This window comes from Notolepis coatsorum (assembly GCF_963971535.1).
Source record: "Notolepis coatsorum genome assembly, chromosome: 2".
NCBI lineage: Eukaryota > Metazoa > Chordata > Actinopteri > Aulopiformes > Paralepididae > Notolepis > Notolepis coatsorum.
Window position 1 is genome coordinate 44495228 of NC_140166.1, and position 21857 is coordinate 44517084.

Here is a 21857-nt window from a genome sequence, read left to right on the forward strand (position 1 = left end):
TTTTTAAGCTTAGAATTAAAATCGAAGCTCGGCCCCGAAGCTTCGATTGCCAAAAAAAGCTTTGAAGGTCAGCCCTACAGTCTAGTAATATAAAATACAATATAAATACAATATTATAAAGCACCTAACAGCTTACTTGATGTGAAAAGTGATAAGTCGTTTCTTGAGTCAAGATGACTGCGTTATAAAATACAAGCACTTACTTGATGTGAAAAGTGATTCTTGACAAGGGCGACACGTGACAATATTATAAAATACAATATTATAAAGCACTTAGCAGCTTGCGTGAAAGTCAACTCCACGCTCGCGGTTTCTTGACTCAAGATGACTGCGTTATAAGCACTTACGTGATGTGAAAAGTGATTCTTGCTTGATGTGAAAAGTGATTCTTGACAAAAGCGACAATATTATTAGATGACTGCACAGCAGCGTGCGATGTGAAAGGGGAAGTCAACTCCACGCTCTAAGTCAAGTCCACGCCGCTGCACGCGCGTCAACACACAGGCGAGCGTCAACACAGCAGCGCGTAGCGGCAGAGCGCTGGATAGGGGGGCGGGTCACGTGGCCGTCGCGGCCAATCAGGCGAACCCGGAAACCGAATTCCGTTGCGGAAGGGATACACGCATTCGGTACAGCCCTATACATTTGTGACATGAGAATCACACCAGGGCTATCCTAATGTAGCTTATTCATCTAACAAAACCACTTCCACTTACGTATCATCTCGAGTTCTGTGACGTGTTTAACTGCCAGCAGTGGCGGCTCTGCCACTAGGGGCGCAAGGGCGCCGCCCCCCCTTCAGGCCCGGCCTGGTTATATGAGAGTAGAACAAGAAAAAGTATCTTTTTGTTTTTTGTTTTATAGCCCTATAAATAATATAAACATGTTTAAAATGAATAATATTTACTAATTTTAAGTGTTTGTATTTCCAATGCACAATATAACGTTATTATCGCAATTAAAAAACACTCGTTTTCCAGAGCAGGAAGTGACATCACGTTTTTTTTTCTTTTTCGTATTTCTCGGCCCGGGCTATACGCGATAGCGCTCTGAGTGCGCGTCACAGTTTGATCGCTGTATCCGTCACAGCCAATCAGTGCATAACGCGTTGTGCGTTGAAATATGACTATTATGTTGGAATCCGGGCGTGATTTGAAGCGGTCTAGCCAGTAGCGTCAAGAATATCTGTAGCCGCATTTCGCGGAGACGCTCTCTGATTGGCCGACGCCAGTATTTTTTTCCGTAGCAGAATTTCACAGAGACGATCTCTGATTGGCCGAATCCAATTTCTAATGTTCCAATTCTAGGTTATTCCTAGGTTGGTCGGTGGAGATAGTTGTGTTGTTGTGAGAATGATGCAGGCAGCTGTTTGTCTTAGACGAGCGTGCCGTGACTGCAAGTTCTTTAGACTGTTAAGCTTAGGCACTCTTTCAAAGTTGGTTAAGGTTAGAGTTTGTCTTAGAGCATGGCGATAGAACGCCAGGTAGTTTGCAGTCTGTTCGAGCGGAAATGGACAAAGGAATGTACTTGTGTTGTGCTAACGAGCTAACACTTGGCTAACAAGCTATATGGCGGATGCAGTCTGGAGACAGACTACAGTGGACAGTGGTCTGGAATACATCATCAGTGGATTATACACGTTTATCAAGCTCTCCTGCCCTGGACGTTTCAACTAAACAGTGAGTATCTCTCTCTCTCTCTCTCTCTCTGTGGTTAACGTTAACGTTTGTAAATAGTTTTTTTAGGAGCAGTACTGTTAGGCTACTGCTGGCCATTCATGAAGCGAGACATTGCTGATTGTTTATTTATTTTATAACACAAGACTATGACTACCAACTGCCTAGCCAGCCGTGTATCAATCTTGGATGCAATAATAACGTTACCACACTGACTATGTCGATGGCTCATTGATTTAACTACTGCAGCTCTCTCGGATTGAAAATACGTGGATTATGGCTTGTTCAATATCGTCTATGTTTGAATGAATGAATGAATGAGAACTTTATTAACAGATTGCAGAATGGGTACAATACAGTACGGCTCAATACACACAATTGTTAAGGGGATGCAGACCAGAGAAAGACGTTTGTCTTGTTTACATCAGGGTCCCAGATTTTCGATTCATATCGATAGTTTAATAGCTAGCCTTGGCTCGTTTAACAATATGCAAAATATGTGTACAGCCCTGTACTCATACTGAAGTTATTCTTGGTATATAATAGGTCTGATTGTGTAACGAATCGATTCCACGTCGCGCTGTGTGTGAGAGAGAGAAGTAGAGAGGGAGAGATCTGCCTGTGTTTGGAGACGGGGCGAGTTTTGTTTCTAACTTTTCTATTTATATATTGTGTTTCAAGTTGTGAATTAGAGTCTAGACTATACTTTATTTGACTGGTTGTGTGTTGTTGTAGTAACAGCTGAGCGACTCGTTCATAAGAGCCGATTCATTGCCGTGAGCGTGAGTCGAATCGCTCACGTCTTGCCATGAGTCTGTTGCGTGGTACTGTACTGTACATGTTTGCAAAATGTTTGGTATAGCGCCCCTAGTGGTGAAGTACCCACCGGCCGCCACTGACTGCCAGGCCTTTCTCCTATGAAAAACCAGACCACGAGTAAAGGTTAATTACATCAATGCTGTGCTGTATTGCGTTTGTAGGTGAAGTATTCACCTACCTTGTTTAGTAGGGGTGGGAATCGCCAGAGACCTCGCGATACGATACTATCGCGATACTTGAGCCGCGATACTCGATATATTGCGAAAATTTGCGATATTTCTTTTTAATAATTTTTTTTTGCAAGGTAAAACTGTCAACATGTTTTATCTAATAAAATAAAGTTCAGTCTGTTCATCTCACTTCAATATTTTTTATTGCAGAACATGGTATTTTCTCAAGCAGACAGTAAACACTGTAATCTGTGTTGCATGTACCTGACAAACTGAACTGTTTGTATTACAGTCATATTCCAACTTAACTGAATGCACAATGTGTGTGTGTGGACTACTGTACTATTACAGGTATTGAAATGAACAATGTAACTTCCTTATACATTTTTATTTTAAAATTGTTTTTATGAATAATTAAATATCGATACTTGGCGTCCCTGTATCGATACAGTATCGCCACGCAAAGTATTGCGATACTACTACGTATCGATTTTTCCCCCCACCCCTATTGTTTAGTCACTTTTGCGATGCTGCCCTGCCTCTAGTGGTCATAAAATAACTACTGCAGCTTTAAAGATTGGATTTATGTTATTCAGATTCAGATTCAGATTACTTTATTCGCCATTTCATACATGTACAAAAAGGAACGTGTTTTGGCATTACAGTGCATACTTTTTTTTCACAATTAAGAACAATACAACAGTAAATAAATAATTTTAAGTAAAGTGCAAGACAGGACATAACAGTGAGACAACAATAAGACTGTGAAAGTGCGGTGGTTGGGGACATGGATACAGTGCAACACGAAGTTCAAGTCCAGAAGTCCAGCCCTAGCAGCTCGACATAGAGGGGGGGGGGTGCAGGGGGACACCTGACTCGTTTACCAGGCGAGCTGCTGAGGGGAAGAAACTCAGTCTGTGGCGGGACTTTAGTGTCTTGGGCAGCCGTAGCCGCCTGCCGTGGGGGAGCATGTTGAAGAGGTTGTGACCCGGGTGGGCGGGGTCTGCCATGATCTTCCTCGCCCTCCTCAAGGCCCTGGTGGAATGTAGGGACTCGAGGGAGGGAAGGGGGCAGCCGATCACCCTCTCCGCCGAGCGAATCACCCGCTGCAGCTTGGCCTTGTCTCTGACCGTGGCTGCAGGGAACCAGGTGATGATGGAGAGGGTGAGGATGGATGTAGCATGTTATAGTTTATCAATTTAAAATGTTCTTATATACTTTAGATACTATTGCTACTATGTATGTATGTATGTATGTATGTATGTATGTATGTATGTATGTATGTATGTATGTATGTATGTATGTATGTATGTATGCATGCATGTATGTATGTGAGAGCCAGGAGAAGCGATGAAGGCTGATATCGATCAACGAGGAAGCCGTCAACACCGTTTTCTAACAATGTATAATTATATGCATATACAGTACATACCAATTATTCGCTTGTTCCATTCTCCATCCATCTATCATCCATAGCAACACCCAAGGGTGCATCAAATTGCAATGCAAAAATTTAATCTCAACATATCAATCTGTGAGGGGTTGCATTCTGTTCGGACAAACATGAAAATGATTTGTGCAACGTTTGGGAAAGATTCGTTGAGATTTAGAGGTACCACACAGCATGTGAAATATATGAAAATTGGCCTTTTTGGGCGTTTTACTAGATAACATGACAAGGCAATTTCAAAAATGGCAAGAAATCGTTTTTGAGAACAACATTTATTAACCCTAACATTTAAGAACAAAATGTTTGATAACAACATTGAAATAGTCTTTCAAACATGTCTCAAGCATCCTAGAGTCCTAGACCTGGTCCAGCTTGCGCTTGCAGCAGCGAAGATTTGGCTGTGTTGAGCGGTCATGCTCAACTGCCTGTAGCACATTCTGCAGGTGCTCCTCGCTCCTGGCTGCTGCCACAAAGTCTGACGTCAGTTTGACGCCACGCTCGGCACAGTCATTCACAACATTGATGGCACGTACGTACATTCACTGCACCCATCTGAAATGCTGTACTGGTAACCCAATCCTCTACATCCAGTGAAAGAAACGCGGGATCGATGTGCAGCAGGTGCATGCCGAACCAGCAGTCTGGGTTGGCGAGGTCAGCCAAGCTGGTGGTCGGCGAGAGGGTTGGAAACTTTGGCTTGCCGAAGCCAGTGCCAAAGCGGAGCTGTGGGGCTTGCATGGATATATCAGCCGGCTTGTGCTCCAATACAGCATCTGCAAGTGCGCGCCGCTCGCCAACTGGCACCTTGGTGCCGAAGAGTGCCAGGGGCAGCATCTCGCCTGACAGGTACCATAGGTGCCACTTCAGCGCCTTAATCGCTGATGCTGCGATGCCCTCGTCAACAGACTTGTATGCGTACAGGTTGTGGTAGAGTGTAAGGTCATTCCATGCCGCATCTACGGCCGTGTCGCAGGTCAACCACCACGTTGCGTAGATGTGCGTGATGAAGTTGGCAAACGCCCGAATCTTCAGCACCTGCTGCTGCGTAGTGATGGTCCCCTGAGGAAGCAAGGCAATGTGCTGCTCCATCAAGGCCAGCTTGAGAGTATAGAGCAGCTTAGCCATCCACCGCGCCTTGTGCAGTGCTCCCGGTCGTTGGAAGTTAACTGGAGTGTGCTCTGCACTGTCTGCACTCAGATACACAAGACATAGCTGCACGAACTCGCGATAGTCGCCTCGCTTGTAGTCGAGCACTCCTGCAGCGCACACAATTAGTTCAGCACGCAACTTGCCCAGGAACGGTGTTTCGGCATCGCCAGGAATGTAGCGGGCCAATGGGCCGCTGTCCTTGTGTGGCAACAGGTTCCAGTTGTCACGCAGACGTGTAAACAATGTAACCTCTGGCGAGCGTGACGTCTCCACCTTGAGGTCGGTGAAGATGTGGCTGAGGAGCACCTCGCCGATGTGGTGCCGGCACCCGGACCAGAGCAGTGGTCGACCCAGTGAGAGCTGGATGGCAATGCAGGCTGCCGTGAGATGGCCAGTGTTTGACGCGGTGGTGTCAAATGCCATGTTGACAACCTGATCGGTGCAGCACCAGTCCTGCAGCAGCTTGCATGTCAGCCGGGCAATGATCGTTCCACATGCCTCATCAGTCCCCTTCATGTATGCTGGCACACCAAGCAGTTTGAGCCGCTCCGCGTCTCCGATCACCACTGTCAGACGCTCCTCCAACTGGCGCACATTGTTGAGCATTGGCGTCAACTTGCTGTCCCAGTGCAAGGTGCACATGGGAGGTGGTGTCCACTGTTCTTGCTGGTCCTCACTGATGGCCTGCAACACGTGGCGGCGCGCTCGGTCTGCTGTTGCGTAGGATGTGGAGACCATTGCCGAATTGCCACCGGATTCCTCGATCAGACCGCGTGTGAAGGCAGCCTGCTGCATTGGTGTGATCTTCAACCGTGTAGCCAGTGACACAAGACTCGGCCGGCTGAGAATGTCTGATGGAATGAAGGCTGTGGTGCCAGTCTTCTTACGCTCACGGGTGGGTGTGTTCTCAGCCGGTGGAGCAGCTGTTTCATCTGCATTGCTGTCTTCATCACTTTCGCTTTCCAACACCACCGCCATGCTGGACCTCGCAGTCATCTCCTGCTGCTCCTTGGTAAAGCATGCCTGCTGCGCTGCTTCACGCTCCTGTCGCCGCTTCAACTTGGATTGCAGATTGGCATCCAATGCTCCAAATGTGGCCACTCTGTCGCCCTTCATGCTGGCCAGGAAAGCAATGTCCTCTGGATCACAGATCAGCTCCTCTGCATTTGGAGACCACAGCGGGAATGTGGCATCCAGCTTGTGCTCCATTGCGTCCACCAGTCGAGCTGTAGCCTCACTGGAGCGCCTGGCCTTTGGAATTTGCCGCAGCTTGTTGCTAGCATCGACAAGCGCTACTATCTTGAAGCATGCTCGATGATCACTCACCATTGGAATATTGGCCTTTCCATAAAATGGCTGCACCTGCTCCAAAACATCCTTAGCCGCATGGAACCGTGACAAGGCTCCGGTCAAACCTGGCCGCTTGGCATGCAGTTGCGTGTCGCAGTTGTACAGCATGCACCGCAAGATCTGGCGACCACTTGGCAGTTTGGCACCAGTGATGATGGCATCTGCATTGGTTATGCTGGGGCCCAGACCAAAGACCAGGCTGCGGCTGCTCTGGCGGGAGCCTAAGGGCGGCGACGCCATCTTGTGAGAACTGGATAGCTGGAGATATAGTTGGAGAGCTGGATCATGTGGTGGGTGATGGTGGAGTTGGGGGAATTGAGTAAACTGTGATGCAGAGCCACACAGGTAAAGCTATTTATAGGCCCATCCCGCCCATCCCCCCAAAAATTGCAGGACCAGGTGCGAGATGAAACAATGTTGCAACTCACACACACACACACACACACACACACACACACACACACACACACACACACACACACACACACAGACACACACACACAGACACTAACAGCAGGCCATGTTGGGAGAGGACAGCATGTACTGATGTACCGTTGCACATCTAAATCACCTCGTATTGCAAAAATATTTTGCATGTATTGTTTTTACATGGATGGTAACAATACGCTGGAAATGTGTATTTTGATGCACCCAGGACACCGACACCCTGATGGGGGGTCCCCTTTGAACGGCCCATCTGAGGTTTCTCCCCAGGTTTTTACCCCCTGTTGCTAGGTTACAGGGAGGTGTTCCTCATCTTCATCAGGGAAAGGCTGGGGGTGTTGCAAAATCTTGGATTTTATGGTGTTCTTTTTTGTGTGGATCTATTGTGATGTTTCTTCTTGATCCGTGAAGCCCATGGGGGCAAGTCATTGGGATTTCGGGCTACAAATACATTTTATTTGATTATAGTGATCCTAGAAGAGGGGTGTCAAACTCAATTACCAAGGGGTCCGAAATGAAAAATGCTAATGATTTTGCGGGACCGGACACATAATACCTAAAAGGGTGCACTGCCCACCTAATGACCTCAATGAAGCGATTATCCCTACCTCCACTCAAAACACAGACATTTATGGATAATTGGCCACTGACAACTGACTGAGTGAGGAGTCAATCAGGGAAACCCAGGTAGATAAATGCAATGTTTTCAGGGAAGCAGATTGGAATCTGAAATGGTTTGATTCTGTGCAAAATGCAAATCCAGAGGGATAGAGATCAAATGCCTTACTCATAATTTTCACAACATTTTGGGTCATTTTACATCAAGTCAACATACCCACTCTAAAAGATACATCAAGTCAACATAGAACATACCCACTCTAAAAGATACATCAAGTCAACATACCCACTCTAAAAGATACATCAAGTCAACATACCGACTCTAAAAGATACATTAAGTCAACATACCCACTCTAAAAGATACACAGGGCTGTACACTGCGACGAGATGATCGCAAATTGCCCCCTAATTTGGCCGTTGCGAGTTGAAAATAATATCTGCAAGCAAGCTTGCGAGTAGTGATTTCAACCCTTCATTCGCATTTCACTCCTAAATTAATCCATACAAATTGGATTAAAAAAATAGTAAAACATTAGCCTACAACCAGGCCAAACAAACAGTGCGACATAATGTTGCGGTTGTAATTTCATTAGACAGACCAGCGCGGACCTTTAATAACATGCAATTTAATTGACACAAGCAATGGGCTAACGGTAGCTGCTAACCAAGGTATCCATTAGGACTATGCTAAGCTAACTAGTGATAGCTGCTAACCCTGGACAACGGTCAAAGCGGACTCCACAACACTAGTTGCATTCGTGAGGAAAGGGGGTGGGTTATATTGACAACGCGTGACAACAGAAGTTTAAACATAACTTCATATTTATTGGTTATTCCGCGTTTCTGTATATCATCCAGTTTCCATCTCCGTGTCTTCCTGTTTACATTCGAGTGTGACGTCCAGGGGCGGAGCTAGGGGGTGGCTACTTGGGCTCAAGCCCCGAATGTTTTCTGAAAAGCCCAGAATCTATTTAAAAAATAAATAAAAAAAATAAAATAAAAATAAAATTTTTTTTTTTTTTTTTTTGACAATTCATCATTGTTACATGAAAATATGTTTGCACCAGATTTAGCAGAAGCTAATTTCCATCTGTGGTCTATCCAGCTGCTAACTGTATTTGAGTGAGTTAAGTCTTGGTGTCATGGTAGACTCAGACCTAAGCTTTAAATCACAATCAACAAGTTGACAAAAACTTAATTCTTCCACCTTAGAAACATAGCTAAAGTACGGCCATTTATAAATCAAAAGGACGCTGAAAACCAGATCCATGCCTTTATTTCAAGCCAACTCGACTACTGTAATGCACTCCTTACCGGCCTCCCGAAGAAATACGATGATAACTATTTTATTGCAATGCACTATTGCATTATTTTATTCTATTTTACTAACTATTTTATTGCACTGCACTATTTTACTTTGTATCAGTGAATCATAGACGCCTGGCCATAAGAGCATTCGGAGCATCTCTGCTCTCCCACTATTGAACTTGGGGGAGCAAAGGTATGCTCTTGCTCCACCACTTTTTGATCATATGAAAAATATGATATATCCCCCCCCAATATATAAATCTAACCATAACTACTGAGTTAACTGAGTTTTATAGTGAAAAGAGCAGCTTTATTGGTCAAGATTGAAGGCTCTATATTGCAGGAAATTGCATGTACAGGTTAATTAAATTAAAAAAAATCTGCACAAAAAAAAAAAAAAGAAAAAAAAAAAAAGGCGGGCACCTATCTGGGCTAAGCCCCGGATCTCCTATAATCCTAAATCCGCCCCTGGTGACGTCATCACCTACGGCAGCTTAGTCGATCAAAACGCGAACCTAGAACAACCCGAGGGGGGGGGGGGGGGCTCTCTCGTTTCGTTCTCGCCCCCTCTCCCTCTCTCGCTCTCTCTCTCTACATTCAATGATTTAAAGTAGCCAAACGTTATAGACAGTATAAATACTAACTGGATAGTTGATGATATAAACATTTAATTTCATTATCTGAAATATTCTAAAATCATTAAGTCTGCTATAAGCCATTATCCCTTTGTGTGTGATTATTATTTTCTCACAGTAGTGTGTGTGTATGTACGACTTTGTGAATTGGTGTGATGAGAATTACTTGGACCTCAATGTCTCTAAGACTAAGGACATGATAATTGACTTCAGACACAACCCCGATCATCAAGCCAGTGTAGCTAGTGTAATTCACGATGAGGACGTCCAGACTGTTGAATCGTACAAATACCTGGGAACTGTGTTTGATTGTAAACTGAAGTTCAACCTAAATACAGAGTCTATTGTTAAAACAGGTCAGCAGAGGATCTACCTGCTAAGAAAGCTGAACTCTTTTAATGTTAGTGCGAAGATCCTGAGCACTTTTTATAGTTCTTTTATTGAAAGCCTCCTAACTTTTTCTTTTATCTGCTGGTTCAGTGGCCTGTCTATTAAAGATAGGAACAGCCTACAGTATATTGTGAAAGTGTGCTCCAAAATAATTGGAGTAAAACAGAGAGACCTATGTTCTCTCTGGACGGACCAGGTGGTCAAGAAGGGGACGAGCATCACAAATCAACCTCTCCATGCTCTGTCTCAGCGGTTTTCACTGTTGCCTTCTGGCCGCCGTTATGACGTCCCACCAAGTAGGACCAACCGCTACGCCAAATCTTTTGTCCCCTCGGCTATCAGACTTTTAAACACAGACAGTAGTCATTTTAAGTAGCCTTTTGCACTTGGTTGTCTGTTTTTACTTTTATTGCTGGATTGTATCACATGGAGTGTTTCTCTTTTTATTTTCCGTGCTGTCGTTGAGATGTTTTGTTGTTTCTTTGTCTGTCTTTGTTGCTTGTGGTGAAGCTGCAAATATGAATTGCCCCACGGGGACCAATAAAGTTGTCTGAATCTGAATCTGAATATATATATATATATGTGTGTGTGTGTGTTTGGCTAAAGTGGATAGAAAACACAGTACTGTGCAAAAAAAGGCACCCAAGAGTTTTTATATAAATGGTCTTAGATGTAAATACATTTTTTTATTAGTGTGTCAGTAGACTACTCTTAGTACATTTTCATTAAATTATTTTTTAAAGCATCTTCATGGTTTAATAATGCAAACATATGTTGCAGGGACTTATTATAATCATCATATTGGCATGACTGTATGCATCAAAGGGTTAAATCAAGCATTTTTAAGTGCTTTAGAGGAAATGTCAAAATATCGCGATATATATTGTGTATTGTGATATGGCCAAAAAATATCGCGATATCATTTAGAGGCCATATCGCCCAGCCCTACTATAATGGTAAAATAGTTATTTACATCAAGTCAACACACCCACTCTAAAAGAATGCAATGAGATTGAAAAAGTTAAAACTATTTTCAGTGTCCTGAAGCTTTAAAAAAAAGGGAATGCCGCTCAAATTAAGAATTTAAATGTGTTATTTAACTTATTTTGATGGCCTATGTGAGTTCAATCAATATTTGTGAACAGTAATAGCCAATGTCATGTCTCTTCACTTCACTTGTGTGGCACAAGCCGTTTTCCCCGTGTATCCTCTCAAACGCGAGAAGCCGTCTTAAGACATGGGGCTAGATCCACAAAGAATGGATTGCACCCTTACTTAGTTACAATTCATTATGAATTGAAAATGGGGGACCCTGATGTAAACAAGACGAAAGTCTTTCTCTGGTCTGCATCTCTTAACAATTGTGTGTATTGAGCCGTACTGTATTGTACCCATTCTGCAATCTGTTGATTTGATCACCTGCAGTGATTGATTGAATGAACATTTTATCAACAGATTGCAGAATGGGTACATACAGTATGGCTCAATACACACAATTGTTAAGGGATGGCAGACCATAGAAAGACTTTCGTCTGACCCATACTTTCACATTAGTATAATTTCTGGGTACTTTTTTTTTTTTTTACACCCCTGCTAAAGACAATCAAAGATATCTATGGTGGTTTACCTGAAAGAGGGCGAGTAGATCTTCCGTTAGAGGTAACTTTGGCTGCGTGAAGTCCAGTGAGTGTAGCTGTTCCTGGGTCAGTCTGCCCCACTTCTCCAGTGTTGCCTGGAGCATCTGTGCGGGGATCCGTCTTATCAGTCGTTGTAGTAACGTAGTTAAACGTTCCGTGGAGTCGTCCATGCTTCCCGAGATACCGCCTGATTGTATTACCAGTAAAATTGTATTACCAGATTGCAGAATGGGTACAGTACAGTACAGCTCAATACACACAATTGTTAAGGGGATGCAGACCAGAGAAAGACTTTCGTCTTGTTTACATTAGGGTCCTCCATTTTCAATTAATCAGGACATAATATATGACATACAGATAGACAGTACTGCTACATCTATACATTTATGACATACCAGATTTGCAAATACAGTACTGTTTGTGATACAAACTTGAAACGTTATCTCGGATGTATCAATGTGATTATTGATTGTGCATGCAAACCTAACTAAAGTCGCTTGAAGCTCACTGTGTGTGATGGTGGACCGGAAGTAGAAATCAAAATAAACCGCCCACCGTCTCACACACGTCGTCATCCAATCATATTCGTTCCGAAGATTCCGTGCTATTAATGTGGCGCCCTCTGCTGTGTTGGAGTGGTACTGATAAGGCATTAGTACCGTGCTTTCAGCTACTACTACATAATGGAAGCAAAACTTTGGAACACTCTCCCGCAGGTCATTAGGATCATATATATATGTTCTATATGATTAGGATATAGCAGACTGATGGAATTGATTGATTGAAAACTTTATTAACAGATTGCAGAATGGGTACAATACAGTACGGCTCAATAGTACACACAATTGTTAAGGGCATGCAACAATTGCATAGGGGGTGGCTACTTGGGCTCAAGCCCCGGATCTATTCTGAAAAGCCCCGAATCAGATAATAATGCTTTACCTAAAAAAGAATTAAAAATAATTGACGTGTTGTGAGTAACGTGCAGTACCGAAGTCCAACAGAGGGGCAGCAGCGGCTGGAAAGCAGCCTGCATGATACTGCATAGTCTGCCCTGCCCTGAAGAAGAAGAGTTTATTAAATTCGAGGCGCGATTTGGAAAACCTACCTATGTGATGGATATTAGAACGTTTTTTTCATCAAAGCAGGCGCCACGAACTGCTGCAGACAACAACATCGCCACCAGTACCTCTGGATTTTCCAACTGGAAAGGGGCTTTGCCTTTGGATTCCTTCCGTGAGCATGAGAAAACTGACCTCCACAACAAGTCAAGCATGACATGTTGGCAGGGCTTTAACAGCACAGGAACTCATGGAGATGTGGTAGAGCAGCTACATACTGCAAGCGCAGAAGAAATATCAGAGAGGCGCCAATACCTTCAGCGCATTGTGGGTGTAACCACATTTTTAGGGAAGCAAGGCATCCCATTCCATGGGCATGATGAGCAGGAGGCTAGCCAGAATCCAGGCAAATTCCTAGAATGCTTGAAACTCCTCAAACAATTTGACCCATTTCTCCAAAAATATACACCTCCTAAAAATGCCACGTACCTCTCCCATTCGTCCCAGAATGAAATGATTACCAGCATTGCACAAGAAATAACAGAAAATGTCACAAAAGAAATTATAGCCTCCAAAATGTACTCTGTGATGGCAGATGAAGCCAGAGATCACCAGACAGAGCAGCTGGCAGTATGTGTTCGCTACGTCACAGTGGAAGGTTCCCCAAGAGAGGCTTTTCTTGGGCTACACAAGCTAGACAAATTTGATGCAAAGTCCATTGCAGATGGAATAGAGGCAGTGCTGCAGTCCCACGACCTAGGGGGCCTCATGTGTGTTGCACAGACGTATGATGGAGCATCAGTGATGAGTGGAGCAGTGGGGGGTGTCCAGGCCCGCTTCAGAGAGCGACACCCTGAAGCAGTGTATATACACTGTTATGCACACAGGCTCAACCTTGTCCTGTGCAACACATGCAAAGCCATACCTGAAGCTGCCGCATTCTTCGACCTGCTTGAAAATGTGTACACTTTTTTCAGTAAGTCCCTTGTTAACCATAACAAGTTCATTGAAATCCAGAAGCAACTAGGAGCAAAGCCATCTGAACTTGTACAGCTCTCCACAACAAGATGGGCAAGCCAGGTGAGGTCTGTAAAAGCTATTGTAAACAACCTCCCTGCCATTCTAGCAAGTCTCGGGACAATGAAAACAGCCACAGCCCAAGGGATCCTGTCAAATCTCTGCAAGTCGGAGACCATCTATATGCTGGTGATGTTTGCCAAACTCCTGGGGATAACCGAAGGGCTCCACCAGTACCTGCAGGGGGGAAGTTTGGACTTGGGAAGAGCAGTGCAGTACAAGACTGCAGTGGTTGAAACCTTGACGGGTCTCCGCACAGACCCTGGGGCTGAAGATGTGTTCAAGAGTGCCATGACCAGGGCGGCTAGGTGGTGTAGTGGTCTAAGGCACTCGCCACCAGTGTGGAGACGCTAGGATTCGCGTGTTCGAATCCAGCTCTCCACATTGTTTTTCAGTTTGGCTGGTCGTCCGCAGTAATACACATTGGCCGTATTACGGGGAGGGAAAACTGAAGGGTGGGGATCGAACGTTGTGAACAAGCGACTCCTACAAGTCGGTTGGTGCGCCTGCGCAGTAGAATCAGGAAGTGTCGGGGGCAGCGTGAGCCTCCCACGCGTTACTCCTCGACACTGAGAGATCGAGCTGCGCAGGTGAAAAGATGCGACTGCTGTTACCTCAAGTACCGGAGGGGACTTGTGCTATGTATGACTTAGTCCACATTGCAGCCGGCTTGTGGGAGGCAAGAAACAGCGTTCGTGACAGGGGAGGGTTGAAATTGGATGATACGAAAAATTGGGATGGGAGAAAATATAGAAAAATGGGAGAAAAAGTGGATCAAAAAAAAAGAGTGCCATGACCATATGTGAGGAACATCACATCCAGCTCCCTGTTGGTCCCAGGCGGCAGAAACAAAAAAGATTGGAGGATTTTGTGGTGGAGTCAGCCTGTGGAGCAACCTCCAATCAGACCACCCCAGCCCCAGGTGATTTCAGAGACCAGCTCTTTTATCCCTGCCTGGACAGGATGATACAGGAGCTCACCCATCGCTTTTCAGATGTGGGAGATGAGCTTATGTCAGGCATTCAAGCCTGCAACCCAACCACAGCGGCCTTTCTCTCCGAAGATGCTCTCAAAAGCCTTGCTACCCATTATAGCATTAACCTGAAGCCAGAAGAACTTGTGGTGGCAAAGAACTTCTTCAAGAGATGGCTGGAGAAAGAGAAGAGAAGGCTGGAGAAAGTCCCTGACACAACCACAGAGAGAGAGAGACCCTGACATAGCCACTGTGTTCAAGATCCTTGACAGAGACATGTTTCCCACCCTGAAGGCTGTCCTTCAAGTGGCCCTGACTATGCCGGTAAGCAGCTGCAGCTGTGAACGCTCCTTCAGCGCCTTACGCCGGCTGCACACGTGGTTGAGGAGCACGATGGGCCAAGACAGGCTCAATGACCTGGCCATCATATCCATCGAGAAGGACAACCTGGATGCCATAACCCCTGACAAAATTATTGACAGATTTGCTCAATTAAAGCCACGCCGGCACAGCCTTATTTTGCCACCACAACAAAAGAAGTAGAAAAATGGGATGGGAGAGAGAGGGGTGGGGGATAGCAGTTGGAAAGGAGTGCAATGAGGGGGAAAAAACTAGGAACAAAGGGTGCACATAGGACAGGGAAGGAGTGGATTGTGAAGAAGAAAGGAGAACAGGAGTAAAATGGATATAATGTTGATGTTTAATTGTTTTGATTGATTGATTGAAAAGTTTATTAACAGATTGCAGAATGGGTACAGTACAGCTCAATACATACAATTGTTAAGAGGATGCAGACCTGAAAAAGACTTTCGTCTTGTTTCCATCAGGGTCCCTCATTTTCAATTCATCATATGACACACACGACATACAGATAGACAGTACTGCTACATCTATACATTTATGCCATACCAGATTTTCAAATACAGTACTGTTTGTGATACTAAAAAAATCCAGAAAAAGAGTGTATATACATTTGACATAGAAACTGTGCATTGGAGGAGGTTGGGTAGGTGGGGCTGTACATTGGAGGTGGGGGGGGTTGGGTAGGGGGGGGGAACACTGTACATTGGAATACTGACATACATTTGACATAGAAACTGTACATTGGATGAGGTTGGGTAGGTGGGGTGGGGTTGGGTGGGGCTGTACATTGGAGGTGGGGGGGGGTTGGGTACATTGGAATACTGACAAAGCCATGCTTGGTCTTTATTGTACAACTGGATTAGGACATTTGTAGGGGCCAGTTTCGAATTGCAGTCTCCCGTAGGTGTCCCTTGAGAGAGGTTTTGAAGGTGGGTAGTGATTCACATTCCTTTACAGCTTTGGGTAGGGCGTTCCACATTGATGTGGCATAATTGCAAAACGTGTTTAGTCCCTTGTTTGAGCCGAATCTGGGTTTTACATGATTTGTGGAGCTCCCTCTGGTGTTGTGATCGTGGTATTCACTGACCTTTGGGAAGTATTTTGACATGTACATGGGTACCTTGGTCGTGTAGTGTATCTTGTAGACCAGGCCCATTGCAAGTTGCTGTACTCTGTCGTCTACTCTAAGCCATCCTAGGTTGGCAAAGTGTGGGTTCTAGGAGTCAGGTCAAGCAGTAGTCTTAGTGCCTTTGAGGTGCAAGCATAGTCGTAGTACCCTTGAATGAGTGCTCCTGCCAGAGTCTTCGGGGTATTCTTGTTTCTTGAATGACCACATCAAACAAGAGGTGGACGCAGGCAAATACTGCGGCATGGTCATGCTGGACCTACAAAAGGCCTTTGACACGGTCAATCACTCCATTCTGATTGACAAGCTAAAAGCAATTGGTTTTGATAGTCTATCAGTGAGCTGGATGCAATCCTACCTTGAGGGGAGGGAACAGATGGTGGAGGTAAACGGTACCCTATCCCCCCCCTCACAGTGAGCTGTGGTGTTCCACAAGGAAGCATACTAGGACCGCTACTGTTCCTAATTTATGCAAATGACATGTCGTCAGCTTGTGACTGCAACTTGTTCCTGTTTGCGGACGACTCAGCCCTGCTGGTCTCTGACAAGAACAAGTTACAGGTTGAAAAAACCCTCAGCTCGGAACTAGGCAGAATCTGCATATGGCTCGCTGATAACAAACTATCATTACACATGGGCAAAACAGAGTCCATTCTCTTCGGTTCAAATAACAAACTCAGCAAGACCGACGGCTTCTCAGTTACAGTGGGTGACAATATTGTCACAAGGAAAGATGAAATTACCTACCTGGGTTCCATCCTAGAGGCTAATCTCTCCTGTGACAAAATGGCATCCAATGTAATAAAAAAAGTCAACCAACGAACTCGATTCTTGTACCGGATCTCCTCTCTGGTAAACAAGAACACCCTGAAGACTCTGGCAGGAGCACTCATTCAGGGGTACTACGACTATGCTTGCACCTCATGGTACCAAAGCACCTCAAAGGCGCTAAAAACAAAATTACAAACATCTCAAAACAAACTGGTCAGACTACTGCTTGACCTTACTCCTAGAACCCACCTCACCCCTGCCCACTTTGACAACCTAGGATGGCTTAGAGTAGACGACAGAGTACAACAACTTGCAATGGGCCTGGTCTACAAGATACACTACACGACCAAGGTACCCATGTACATGTCAAAATACTTCCCAAAGGTCAGTGAATACCACGATCACAACACCAGAGGGAGCTCCACAAATCATGTTAAACCCAGATTCGGCTCAAATAAGGGACTAAACACGTTTCGCAATTATGCCACATCAATGTGGAACGCCCTACCCAAAGCTGTAAAGGAATGTGGATCACTACCTACTTTCAAAACCTCTCTCAAGGGACACCTACGGGAGACTGCAATTCAACACTGGCCCCTGTAAATATCCTAACCCAACCCCCTCCAATGTACAGTCATTTACCTAGTATGGTTTTGTCAATAGTTCAATGTACAATTGTGTTTGTTTGTACAGTGTCTCCTCCCCCCCCCCCCTCAATGTACAGTGTTACTTGTTTATACAGTGTGCCCCCCGCCCCCCCCCCCAACCACCTCCAATGTAAATTACCCAGTATGGTTGTCAATATCCCAATGTACCCAACCCCCCCCACCCAACCTCCTCCAATGTACAGTTTCTACGTCAAATGTATATACTCCCTTTTCTTGACTCCTTCTGTATCACAAACAGTACTGTATTTGCAAATCTGGTATGTCATAAATGTATAGATGTAGCAGTACTGACTATCTGTATGTCATGCATGTCATATATGTCTATATGAATTGAAAATGGGGGACCCTGATGGAAACAAGACAAACGTCTTTCTCAGGTCTGCATCCCCTTAACAATTGTATGTATTGAGCCGTACTGTATTGTACCCATTCTGCAATCTGTTAAATAAAGTTTTCATTCATTCATTCATTCACCAGAGGAGATCCGGTACAAGAATCGAGTTCGTTGGTTGACTTTTTTTTATTACATTTACTATATAGTTATTTGAATTCATTCATTACATTTCTGACATTTTAAGTTTGTCAATTTCCAGTGGGAGAGGGATACAAATAAATGGGAATAGAGCTGTCCTGATTAATTGATTATAAAAATAATCGTTAGGGACAGCCCTGAAGGGGAATAAAGGAGAATGTGAAGACAATTTAGGAGGATCAAGAAAAAATACGTGAAAACAAGACATGATAAGAAGTTATGAGAAGGAGAGAGAACAATGTATGAGAAGCCAGGAGGAGCATTGGTGGACAGAAGAGAATATCTGTATAAGTGAGGAAGAGAGAACAAAGTGAGGAAAATAATGGAGAATTGGAAATTAGTCATAAAACTTGTGCAGAGGAAGAGACTGACACGAGATGAAAACAGGGTGAGAAGAAGGGAGTGAAGAAAAGAGCAGTAAAGACAGCACCACATGTAAGAGAATAAGATGCACCACACAACAGAATGTAGTTTACGGATATCCGCCCCATCCCTAAAGTGCTATTTTAAACCCCAAATGACATCGTCTGGCGGCTGTGTTTAATTAAAGACGACGACCATTCGCTAAGGGTTTGTTTTGATCTCGTACGTTGTCCCATATATATGACGTCATTCTTCTTCTTCGTTGGTGTTAATGGCGGCATATGACGTCATTTAGATGCGCTGACCGTATTCTACATTTTACGTTTTTGGCGCTCCCTCGTGGTTAGGATTGACATCACTGCCTAGGATGACTTGACACGAAGTACACGGATTCTGCAAGCCTCGACTATCTGGGCAAACTTTGGAAAATAAATGATAAGAATTGTTGTTTATTTTTGCCTACTAGTACTAGGCTATTTGTGAATACAATTGTTTGGTATGTCTATACTGAAAGCCTAAACTTGTAGTAGTCGTGAACTTGGCCATGTGACTTAGGGAGACCATTGTAACACCTTTAGCTATTTCCCACCCAAATTCTAAAACCATGTTCACAGGACGACCCGTTTTTAGTATTCCATTATAAAATCCAACGTTTCTGCTACTGAAATGCATTTAAATGTTTTTACAAAAGTTGTATTTGTTGCTAAATTTATTGTAATTGAGGCTAAATGTCATGCGACCAATCAGGGATGCATGTAACATGTCTGAAATATACCTAATTAATCGTCAAAAGTCTCAAAATAATTTTTTTTATCTCATTAACACTGGTTTTTAACCTTTTTTCAGATTTACATAAATTACATTCACATTAATTTCCTGGATAATTATTGGTATTACAAATTTGTAGTGGCTATCCATAGTTTGCAAACCCTATTGTTTTTTTCTATTCATCTTTGAAAGAGGCCAATGGAAGACGCTTTTGAAGGGATCACCAAGTAAAATCATTGAGCATACAATTGTAACACCACCCCTACAGCCATTGTTTAACCTCACGTGAACCAGTTAGACAAAATCGTGTCTATTTTTACCTTACAAAAAAAGTTATTAAACTGTAAGCTACATCCAAAACGCACATCTGATAGAAGTGAAATTCAGACATCAGAAAAACATTTTAACTTTCACAGGGAGTTTGATATGTGGCTTTCTTTTAGAGCAGAACGACAGATTATATTATAAAGTGTAAAAACACCATTTATGATTGGAGCAATTCAAGGTGCTGCAAACCAACTCTTGTCCTTGGTTTCCTTTACCGTATAGGCCTCACGGGGGGGGGGGGGGGGGGGGGTAGAGATCATATCCTGTAATAGGCTTATTGGTCTGTCCTTATTGCATATTTACTATTAATAACTAATACGATTGAATATGCATTTTAAAGGGACTTTAGATAACTAGAGCCTATGGACCTTGGGGTTTATCAATATCAACCGCGGCCTAATCCAATGTCAACAAATCAAGGAGAGACATTACATTGTTTGATTTGGAAGAAATACAGACCAAAAGATAAAAAATAAATAAAAAACACAGAATAATGCAAAACCAAGTTATACTATAGACCCACAGAAAAACTAGCTTACATTTACATTAATTAGTAAGAGCACTTAAATTCGTTCAGTTTAATCAATATTTTCAATTAATTTCAGACAACTTCCCATGCCAATACAGATGGTCCAAAATGTACCTTGCAAATAATGAAAGCTCTTGACTATATTTTAAAGGAAATATTGGCACTATAATTAGTTGGAAGTTTATAGGTATAGAAACCTTAAAATGCTTAATATTTTAAAGATGATTCAAGTCTTCAATGTCTATATACTGTAGATTATTTGTTACAGCTTGTTTTCTTTAGGACTGACACAAATGTGGTATCATGTCCCGCGTCATGCAGCGCGTGTCAAATTGGCTGTTAACCATTTCACTGCCGCACTACCAAAACTGTTAAACCTTTATCACACAACAGCCGGTTAACCCTTTCACTGCCACACGACAGAAGGTTAACCCTTTACTATCACACAACCGACGGCGACCGTGAATATGGGTTTATACATGAGATACCAAGTTTTTAGTGAGGTCCGTTTTCTTTCTTTCTTTCTTTAGTTTTCGGTGAAAGGTAAAAAGGCCTTGGAGAAAAGAAAACAGCGCCACAAACGCCTTTTATCGAGTGTAGCCTATATATATATATATATATATATATATATATATATATATATATATATATATATATATATATATATATATATATATATCTTTACAAGTGGAAAGTAGCAGATAGATTCTTCGCCTATGCATGAACTGTGACATTATTTCGTTTAAAACAACAGTGAGATATTATCTTTATTACAATTATTATATGTGCGAGTTTATTATTTCAGGAGGGGACGTCTTGAAGGGACATGTTCCAGGTCTTGATCTTCATCATCTGCTGAATCCTCGCGGCCTGCTTTTTTTCGCGTAGGCACGTCATCCCTTGGCAAAGTTGGCACGGTGTCGCCGTCGTTGACCTTTGACGTAGAAGAACGTAAACTCTGACACGGCATCCCGCTGTCAGTGTCACCCACGAGAGGAAAACAGGGGTTTGATTGATTGATTGATTGGCAGGGGGGTGGTGGGAATGCCACGCGACTATCTTGCAGCTGGCCACACGGGTAGTACGGTCTGAAATAATCGCTGTGCGCTCGAATAGGCAGGTATTGCGCTGCGGAGGTAGGCGCAGAGAAACAGGCATACGGATAAAGGAAGAATCCTCCAAACGGAGATAGGCCTACCAGGTCCTGTTAAAATAGAAATGATAAAAAAAAAATTAGGTCAGACATGGTATGTATTCGTTTGCTATACACAGTACATTTCGCAGAGTACATTTTACTCAAACTGAGTACATTTTACTCAAAATGTTACTCAAACTGAGTAAAATGTACTCAGTTTGAGTAAAATGTACAAAATGTACTCAGTTTGAGTAAAATTTACTCTGCGAAATGTATACGTCCCAAATCTATGGCTGAATATATATACAATGTGCCATTTGTTCAGTGTACACTATACCTTTGCCAACGCATGGTGCTGGAAGTTCACAGGCAACCTCGGTGTCACGGTTGACGCCTCTCTTGTTGTGCTCATTCCAGCAGAGATGGCTGCCAGTGCGTGGTCCATGGTCGCACAACTGTACAACGTCGCTCCTACGTGGGCGGGTTGGAAGAGATTGTGGGCCATAGCCCCGTGATTG